This window comes from Vigna unguiculata, chromosome 9, assembly GCF_037176805.1.
Source record: "Vigna unguiculata cultivar grain cowpea cultivar isolate G323 ecotype 2 chromosome 9, ASM3717680v1, whole genome shotgun sequence".
Taxonomy (NCBI): domain Eukaryota; kingdom Viridiplantae; phylum Streptophyta; class Magnoliopsida; order Fabales; family Fabaceae; genus Vigna; species Vigna unguiculata.
In genome coordinates, this window is record NC_140800.1 from 11,664,253 (window position 1) to 11,673,400 (window position 9,148).

Consider the following 9,148-nt stretch of genomic DNA (forward strand, 5'->3'; position numbering starts at 1 on the left):
CTTTTATGATAAGATTTATTATTCGATATTTTGATTTTGTGGATTTATTTTTAATTCATCATTTTAATAATCTTTTAATTATTTATTTTAATTTTTTGTAATATTACAATGTGATGATTTAAAGGTAATTAGAATGGTAAATTAAAAAATAAATAAAAAAGAGTAAATTTTTTATAATTTCTACTTTAAAAGTTTTATAAAATTTATAATTTTATTGTAATTTCGATAAATCATATATCGGTTGCAACTCTATTTATTTTTAGAATTCTTTTAACAATTTATTCCAATCTATTCTATAATTATTCTATAATTATTAGATCAGAATTATTTTTAGTTTTAATTTTATTTTTTATATATATAAATCCTAAACAAACAGTAAGACATGCAATATATAGAATAAAAAAAATTCAAAATATCAAATATATTAATTTATAACATTATATAACTAATAATAATATAATTTTTCAAATATATACCAACAAATTTACAATATATATATATATATATATATATATATATATATATATATTATATTAATTTAAATAGTTTTAAAAAACTATCTTTAATTAAATGTCTTTTACGCAATAATTTTATAAATAGAAAAAAGAAAAATATAAATGAGTTGTAAATTTATGAATAAAAATGTACATACGTATACGTTTGATTTGAAGTGTATTAGATTTCTAAACAAAATGTATCCTTTTACGAAAACAATATTTACACACAAAGTTTTAACTCATGTTTTTACACCGTCCCATGTGGCCCTTGTTTTTTAATTGAAAATGTTTTAAAAAATCATAATAAGGACCTGATGTGGCCCTTGTTTTTTAATTGAAAATGTTTTAAAAATCATAATGAGGACCTGATGCATGTGTGGGAAAAAAAATTGAAAAAGAGAAAATTTCTTTTCCAAAGGTAGAAACATTGCTTTTTGGGTCGCGAATGTTTCATTGAAGAAGAGGGGAAGCTTGATCAAAAGCCTTAATTGTTCAAAGGTAGAAACGTCGTCGGTAATTGTATGTTGGATGGTGATAAAAAATATTCATGATAATTACATTAAATTTTTATATTGTAGTAAATAAAAATTATTTATACAATTATAGTGAAAAAAATTAAAATATGATTGTAATAAGTTAGAACTTAAAAAATAATTAAATAAAATATATCGAAATAGTATTTGTAAGGTCCATTAAAAATATTTCCATTTCTCCCTGCCCTATATTTTAAGGGGCTGCCCTTGTAAGTGGGCCTAAGGGTTGACCCAGTAGATAAAACCATCATTCGTTGCCCTAAGTTTCACTTTTCACTCATTTTCACAGAACCTAGGACTGCAGTCGTCAACCCCTCTACTAGGGTTTGTTTCACTGTCACGTTGAGCTAAGAGAGCTTGCTACTCCATGTAAGTATTCCTTCTTGTTTGTACTGGTCCCTCTTCACCTTCTCGTAATTTCAGTTAAGAGCCTCTGCTAACTCCATCTCTTGGTTCTGTCCCACTCTGTTTTCAGCCCCATAGTTCGTCCTTAGAGCTGTTGTGCCCGTGGTCGTGCCGTTAGGATCTCTACTAAGCTTTTTCCAGGTACGGGGAAGTTAGAGTTTTTCGAGTCTTGAACGATTTTCTGGTTGGTTTTGGTGTTTGTTGGGTATTGCATGAACTGTATGTCTGTGATGAATGTGTGAACGATCTTGGACTGTTGCTTGGGTGTTGATATGTGACTATTGCAGGAAAGGCAGTGGCGAGATCTGTCAATCTCGCCCAGGCTAGAGTAACTCGCCCAGGCGAGACTTGCACGAGCAACCAGGGTTTCGCGAACCCTCGCCCAAGCGGAGGACTCTACACCAGTGCACTAAGGGCTTTCTGCTCTGGTTATTTTCCACATTTTGCCTCGGGTCTGGAACCGAGGCATATTGGGGCGAGGCCAAAAGGTACCCCTTTTGGCCTCGGTTATCACCCGAAGCCATAGACCTAGTTTTATGCCTCGGTTGTTTTGAAACCGGTGCCATATACACAGCTTTCTGCCTCGGGTCAATTAGGACCAAGGCCATAGGTGATAAATATTTTTCTTTTAATTCAAATTTTTGCAGGCTTTTTGGCCTCGGTTATGGTTAGAACCGAGGCCATATGTGAGTTTTTTACCTCGGTCTTGGTAAGAACCGAGGCATATTCCCCTGCATTTTTTTTTAAATAAATTTTCTGTTTTATATATATTCCCACATTCATATATTTTTCAGACCTGCATATATTTTTCAAACAGCAGCACAACCATAACAGAATATTTCCTCAAACATCTATAATCCAAAAACATTTAAAAGATAATTGAAATGTACACAATCGAAATACATATATCCTAATCAATACTATTGTACATTTGAATTATAAATTTTGCACATGCTATCCTACCAAACTTTATGGACTTCGCGGGAATTGGCAAATGACTCTTGAATGTCTGCAAAATAAAACATTAAGTTAGTATATAAAAAGACAACTTTAGTATACCAAACTTTAGAATATTGCAAAGTAATTGTTTTAATTCAAAAATATATTACCGTGTCATTTTCATAAGATTGAGATTAGGTTTCTTACCAATCTATCACTTGTCTAAGATGGTTGGGGGGAGGGCGGTGCAAAGAGCAAAACCACACAGCAAGGTTCTCCCTTAGGGAAACCACAAGTAATTGCCAATGATGTCTGAGAAGAAAATAAATTTATTGTTATGCATTAAAATGATAGATTATATTCATAAGTTAACAAAAATGACTTACCCAGCAATATAAGGGACAAAATAAATTTCTTTTCTGCGTTGAAAGCATCCAGTGACATATGATTGAATGTCATCAAACTTGTTTCCTTCATGAGTGAGTTGGGGGTCTACAAACCCATATACATCATTCAGTCCCATAGTTTCAGTGACACCAGACAAATACCTAAACATAAAATTGATTTGATATAAGTAAATAGATAAATATATCATATAACTATATATAATGATTGAAAGACTTACATCATCCATAACTGAATAATGGTAATATTCAGTTCCTCTTGTCCCCATGCAAGCTCCAAGACATCTTGGGAATGCAAGTAAAGTGGGATGTCAAGATCTCTCCCAAAAATGTTAGCATCCCAAGGAACCTGCATCGGGTTATCAGCTATGATTTCTGCAAGTTGGAGCAATGCACCAAGAGGATCGTCCAAAGAGAGAAGAATCTTCTTTGATTGAGGTTTTTCCTATATTGATGCAATTTCAGTTAAAATGGAATATAATTTAAGTTTGAACATAATAAACATGTAAACTTAAAAATGTAGTATATTTGTGGGTTTAAGAGTTTGTACCGGGGAGTCAGTACCGGGGAGTCAGTAACAACCAAATCTCTAGGCCAGGCGAGGAAACACTAGAATGCTTGTGCCACAGTATACACCTCATCTGTGGGCACAGGAACTAAAGCATACGACATGAGAACCTTCTCTACCGTGACCTTAACCTCATCCTTTGATAAATCCATGCCATGAAGAACTGTGGCTGCCTCAAATACTTTTCCACGAGCCACTAGTGTCTTCTTTGTACCATCCCAAATATATAGCTGACATGGATGAGTGTCATCCATGTCATCCCCGGGTGGAGCTGAACAACTCTCCTTTCCGCTTCTATCTATTAGAGTCAACGATTTATTAATGTTATTCAATTACTTTATTAAATATCATTTATTCAATTCATAACTTATAGAAAACAAATTTACCCGTGGGAGGCACAAATGGGTCTAGTTCTGGCGGAGGATCCACTGGCGAACGAATGCCATAATGCTCAAATTGGTGCATAAGTTCTTCTCTCACTTGCGTCATGATCATTTCCTTCATTCTTTGTTCATAATCAGCACCATGACTGCATGAAGACTGACGAGAGGAGGAACCGAAAAATTGGCGTATGCCGACTCCTGATCCAACACCATGCACACGTCCAGGGTGCTCAGGTCGTCCAATTGCAGCAGCAAGTATGTCATGACGACCTTCTGGAATGAATCCTCCTTGGGAGGTCTGCTCAACCAACGAATCCTACAATGTAACAAAAAAATTTATAAATAAAAATACAATATAAAACATGAACGAGCAATTTAGATAAGAATTGTATCTTACAATTTTATCAGAGATTTCTCGTGTAGAGTCAGAAGTGTAGTTGCCCGATGAGCGTAAATGGGCTAACTTCCACTTTTGATGATATGATGGTGGTGAAGGAGGCTCAGTATCTTCACCTTCAGAAGGTGGGGGCCTAGATTTTTTCTTTTCTGTCATTATCTTCTCTTCAAGTTTTCTATACCCACCACGAGATAATATGCGCGGGTTTTTATTTTGAGCACTTATGCTTTGAGCCTTTTTCCTCTTTACCTATAACATATAAAACCCACTTTATGAATTAGTTAAAATTTTGCATAATTATCAATTGTGCTATTGATGATTTCAAATAAACATACCTGCCATCCCTCAGATGTTCGAAGCTCAAGAAACTGACGCCATGTGTCTTCATCAATCCAAGTGTATTTCAACAATGGATTTTCATTCTTTTTATGTCCAAAGACATACCTAGACGTCAACTTGGTCCTAAAACCACGAAATTTCTCAGCCACCGATAACAAACATTTTTGTCTTAGCGTCGACACATTTGGAATATCAAATGTTAGCTGCAATATAGAAAATGTCATCAACAATATTTATCATATTATCAACAAAATCAAAGTATAACGTTAATAACATTAATATTAGTTACCAATAAATCTTGCCATATCATTTCCCGATCAGCTTCAGTGACATGATCAAAAGATGGCGTAAGGATTGATATTCTCTCTCGTGCCAACATTCCTAAATAGCTTTTGAAGACGTCCCCAGAACGACCACTAGGCTCACCAGTGTCGACGTTAATATCAACATGTGTTTTCTGACCTTTAGCTCTTCTAATTAAGAGTTCTCTCAACCTAGTGGCTCCTTTGGTGGGTCTCTTAGCAAGTGCTTCATCCATGTATCTGTGAAATGAAAACATAAAAAACCATTAATAAGCAACATATAAAATAATATATAAAACATTATTTAACAAAACACCTAAATTTTAACAAGAACATGAAATTCGTACATAAAGTTATTGATTGGTCATATGTATATTCCTTCATCGTGATCTTCTCGAATTGCATGTACATCATCAACTAGATGGATTTCATCAACGGTTGTCGTTCTTCTAAATGGGAGGGCGACAACAATATTAAGATCACTCATATTCTCTTCATTAGGATCAATCTGTTTTTTTTCCATGAAGAGCGACAAACCAATGTTCAGTTGCAGGATCTTTAACATAGAAAACCTGAGATGCTTGTTGTGCCATGATAAATGGCTCGTCTCGATAACCCACCTTTCGAAAATCCACTAGAGTCATTCCTGATTCATCTATTTTGACACCACTCTTATTGTCAATCCACTTACATTTGAACAGTGGAATAGTAAACATGGTATAATCAACCTCTCATATCTCTTGTATTACACCATAGTATGTCATTGATCCTACTACGAGATTTTGATCTTTAGATGTAGAAAATTGTAGCGACTCAGCTTCAAGACTGACTCCACTATTTTGTATTGTGCTTTTATCATCAAGAGACTTTGTATAGAATGTGCAATTATTGATTTCATAACTTGTACAACAGATGACATCAAATTTCAACCCATTTGCTAACCACATCAAAGTCTCAGAGCATTGCGAATCTTTCAAAACCTCAAATTTAAACCAAGGCATGAATGTTCTATTATGCTCCATCAAATGCCATTTCTTTGATTGTCTTGGATTGTTCTCTTTCACAATGACTTTGTGTGCAGATAAGTAAGGCATTACCTCATTTGTGTTGTTCAATATGTATAGGTGTGCTTGCATCAACTCTTCGCGATTTTTGGTAACCACACTCACACTTCGGATGTTGTTACTTATAGAACACCTGTTCAAACATGATCTGTGAGGAACTCCTATCGGTTTTGCTTTTGCCATGTAATCTGAACAAAACTTGGCACTTTCTTCAGCAATATATCTTTCGATCATTGAAGCTTCTGGACGATATTGATATTTCACATACCCTTTCAAAATCTTCATGTAACGTTCAATGGGATACATCCATCTTAAGTATACTGGTCCACAAAACTTGATTTCTCTCACCACATGAACAAGTAAATGTACCATGATGTCAAAAAATGATGGAGGGAAAAACATCTCTAGCTGACACAAGATGATAACAATTTCGGCTTGAAGTTCATCTAACTTTAAAGGATCAATGACTTTGCTACAAATTGAAGAGAAGAATGCACACAAACGCGTTATAGTTTGTCTAACATTTTTGGGTAAAATTCCACGAATAGCTATAGGTAACAATTGTTTCATTAAGATGTTGCTATCGTGAGACTTTAGGCCAACAAGCTTGAAGTCTTGCATGGACACTAAACTCTGAATATTTGAAGAGTATCCTTGAGGTACCTTGACACTCTTTAAACATAAGCAAAAACTTATCTTCTCTTGTCTGGACATAGTGTAACATGCAGGGGGCAAATAAGTGCACCTACCAACCTCCCTTGGTGCCAAGTCTTCTTAGATCTTCATTTCAACCAAATCTAAACGAGCATTTACTCCATCTTTTGTCTTTCCCTGAATGTTGAGTAGTGTACCAATCAAGCTATCACACACATTCTTCTCTACATGCATGACATCTATGCAATGCCTAACTTCTAACTTCGACCAATATGGAAGGTCAAAGAATATTGATTTTTTCTTCCAAGGGCTCGATGCAGATGACTTCTTGGACGTTTTACCAAATACATGATGTACTTTATTAACTTTTTCATGAATTTGAATGCCAGTTAATGGAGTCGGTGCTTTGTCATTCTCTTGATGTCCATTGAATGCTTTCTTTAACCTTCGATAAGGATAATTAGCTTGTAAAAACCTTCGATGGCGCAGATACACGATCTTCCTTCCGTTTTTCAATTGATGAGATGTAGTGTTTTCTTCACATATAGGACATGCTTTATGACCTTTGACATTGTACCCTGACAAATTATCATAAGCTGGAAAGTCATTAATGGTGAAAAATAACATTGCATGCATCATGAAAGTTTCAGAAGTAACAACATCAAATACTTCAACACCATCAACCCACAACAACTTCAAGTCTTCAACTAGAGGATTGAGATATACATCTATGTCATTTCCAGGCTGCTTTGGACCAGATATCATTATAGACAACATCATGTATTTTCTCTTCATGCAGAGTTCAGGAGATAAGTTGTAAATGAATATTATAACAGGCCAACAACTATGGTTTGTACTTAAATTACCAAATGGATTCATTCCATCAGTAGCTAAGCCAAAACGAATATTTTTACATTCTTCACCAAACTTAGGAAATTCCTGATCAATATTTTTCCATTGCATTGAATCAGTTGGATGACGAAGGAGTCTGTCACATCTTCTCTCAGTTGCATGCCATCTAAGGTTTTTAGCATCTTTAGGATTTGCAAACAAATGCTTAAGTCTGGGCACGATTGGAAGGTACCAGACTACTTTCAAAGCAGATCCTTCCTTCTCTATTTGACCATTATCTTCACTATTTCTTTTCTGCTTGTACCGTGATGACCCACACTTTGGACATTTTTTCAAATCTTCAAATTCTTTTCTATATAATATGCAATCATTAGGACATGCGTGTATCCTTTTATACTCCATACCCATCGGACAAAAAATTTTCTTAGCGTCATAGTTTCGAGTGGGTAGAGTATTTCCTTCGGGAAGCATTTCATTTAAGAGCACGAGCAATTTTGTAAAGCTTTTATCTGTCCAACCATTGGTCGCTTTCAAATTCATAAGTCTTAAAACCGTTGATAATCGCGTGAACTTAGTTGAACCAACATACAACGAAGTTTTCGCATCAGCAAACATCGTCTCATACACATGCGCTTGTGCAAAAGCTTTTGCGCCAACATCCCGTATCATGTCCTCCATATTGTCTTCTTCTACTCGCTCTTCACATCGCTCTTCCTATCGCTCTTCCCGTCGCTCTTCTCATCGCTCTTCTCATCGCTCTTCTCGTCGCTCTTTCATGGAGGAATTGGCAAGATATTCAGTTCGAGAAATAGTTGGAATGTGTATTAATTCGCGGTGCCATGTCCATATTGTATAACTTTTAAGGAAACCATCACAAATAAGATGTTCCCTAACTTGAGTTGCATTCAATTTTCTTCCATTCAAAAAGTTGACACAAGGACATCTGAACTTCACCTCATCATCACTTCTCCCCTCATAACATTGCGCAAATTTTATAAATTCTTCTACTCCATTCTCATACTCAGCGCTGATACGTGGTAAATTAATCCAATCTCGATCCATACTGAAATCGCGTGAACAATTTCAGTAATCTTTGAATCAATGCTCACGTCGTAATCAAGGTGTGATCCTATCCCATTTAAGAAGATTCACTTTCTTTATTTTATTGGTACATATTACTTTTAAAATACATATATTAAATTTCACGAAATTTTGCCAGCATTTCGCATTGGCCTTCAAAATACACGAAATGAAAGTGATTATAAACCACAATCAAATATGCACCTGAAGATCAATACAAATATATGCACTAATAAACTACTAAAAAGTGATTTATCTTCTTAAACTGTCCAATTGGACAATTCAAGATTCAATACATTTAAATTATTAGTATTGTATCCCCTTTTATCTAATTAAAAAATAAGTAGTTTCGTCAAAATGAAAATTTGGGGACAATACATAATTTTCATATTGAATCTCAAACGGGAAACTAAGGCTAACTTATAGTATATACAAACAATCCAAACAATTTCAATTCCAATGAAAATCAATACTTGCAATAATCGAAATTCAAAAATAATATATACAAAATGGAAAATGAAACAAAAACGAGTTAGAAATTTACCTTGGAGGAATGGCGGTACTACAATTGCCGAAAAAAAATTGAGAAGTGGTCGTAGGTGGCTGGAGGTGGTTGCGCTGGCCGGAGGGTGTGGTGGCAGTGGGTGCATCGGAGAGAGAAAGAGAGCGCACGAGAGAGAGAGAGAGCGACAAAGAGAGACGCAAAATGGAAGGCCCTCGCTCGCGTGGTG

General features: G+C 35.1%; 1 pseudogene; it reads right to left on the reverse strand.

Annotated features, from left to right (window-relative positions):
- Positions 1-2,995: 2,995 nt before the first annotated feature.
- Positions 2,996-5,003, reverse strand: LOC146883531 (uncharacterized; annotated as a pseudogene).
- Between the last annotated feature and the right edge of the window lie 4,145 nt (positions 5,004-9,148).